Source organism: Elephas maximus, chromosome 2 (genome assembly GCF_024166365.1).
Source record: "Elephas maximus indicus isolate mEleMax1 chromosome 2, mEleMax1 primary haplotype, whole genome shotgun sequence".
NCBI lineage: Eukaryota > Metazoa > Chordata > Mammalia > Proboscidea > Elephantidae > Elephas > Elephas maximus.
In genome coordinates, this window is record NC_064820.1 from 124,756,616 (window position 1) to 124,757,851 (window position 1,236).

A 1,236-nucleotide genomic window follows, 5' to 3' on the forward strand; every position below is an offset into this window, starting at 1 on the left:
GCATAGCACACCTCACAAAGCCTTTGGGGTTTGAGGCAGAGCTGGAGGGGAGGGAAGGGAAGGTACTCAGATCGGACCAAACTTCACAGGCTAAGAGCATAGTCCTCCACACGGCTGCCCTCACCTCAGACACCAGCTGCAAGCTCAGGGGGCCCCCATGGCCCTCACTTCTGACCAGCTGACTACAAAGTAGGGGTTCCCATGAGCACCTCCAGGCTCAATAATCCACTAGAACAACTCACAGAGCTCAAGAAAGCACTATACTTAGGATTACAGTTTTATTACAGCAAAAGGATACAAATCAGAACCAGTCAAAGGGAGGGGCGCATAGGGTGAGGTCTGGGAGGGTCCCGGTCATGAAGCTTCTTTGTCCTCAGGATGTGTTACACGTCTGGCACATGGATGTGTGACAATACACAGAATATTGCCGACCAGGGAAGCTCACCCAAGCTTCAGTGTCCAGAGTTTTTATGGGGATTCCATTACATAGGCATGATTGGTTGAATCATTGCCTGCATGGTTGAACCCAACCTCTAGCCCCCCACCTTTCCCCAGAGGTCTTGCTGACATCACTTGGCTCAAAGTTCCAACCCTCTAATCACATGGTTGGTTTTTTTGGCATGACTAGCCCCAACCCTGAGACTATGGGAGTGGCTGGCTCCACTGTGAATGATCTCATTAACAGAAACTATCAGGTGTAGACCTAGGGACCCACCATGAATAGCAAAGACACACCTATCACTCAGGAGTTCCAAGGGTTTAGAGGTTAACCAAGAGCCCAGGTGGTGCAGTGGTTAGGAGCTTGGTTGCTGACTGAAAGGTTGGCTGTTCGAGAACTCACCAGTCACTCCGCAGGAGAAAGATGTGGTAGCCTGCTTCCATAAAGATTACAGCTGTGGAAACCCTATGGGGCAGTTCTACTCTGTCTTACAGAGTTGCTATGAGTCAGAATAGAGTTGACGGTAATAGGTTTTAGAGGTTAGCCTGCAGGAGCAGAGACAAAAGCTAGACAATTTTTCAGATAAAGTTAATTCTTCACTACACAGGAGGTAAGTGGGGCCTGCATGGTCATTGAGGGGTAATAAAAAAGCCATTCAGGTGTTCAGCTCTTGTTCTTCTGAGCACCTGCTGAGGGCCAGGCCCTGCTTTTGGGACTCTCAGAGCAAAGATGGTGAATCACAAAAGGATATGTAGGAACCATAAAATCAGAAGCAGAATATGGCTTTATTTGTTTGG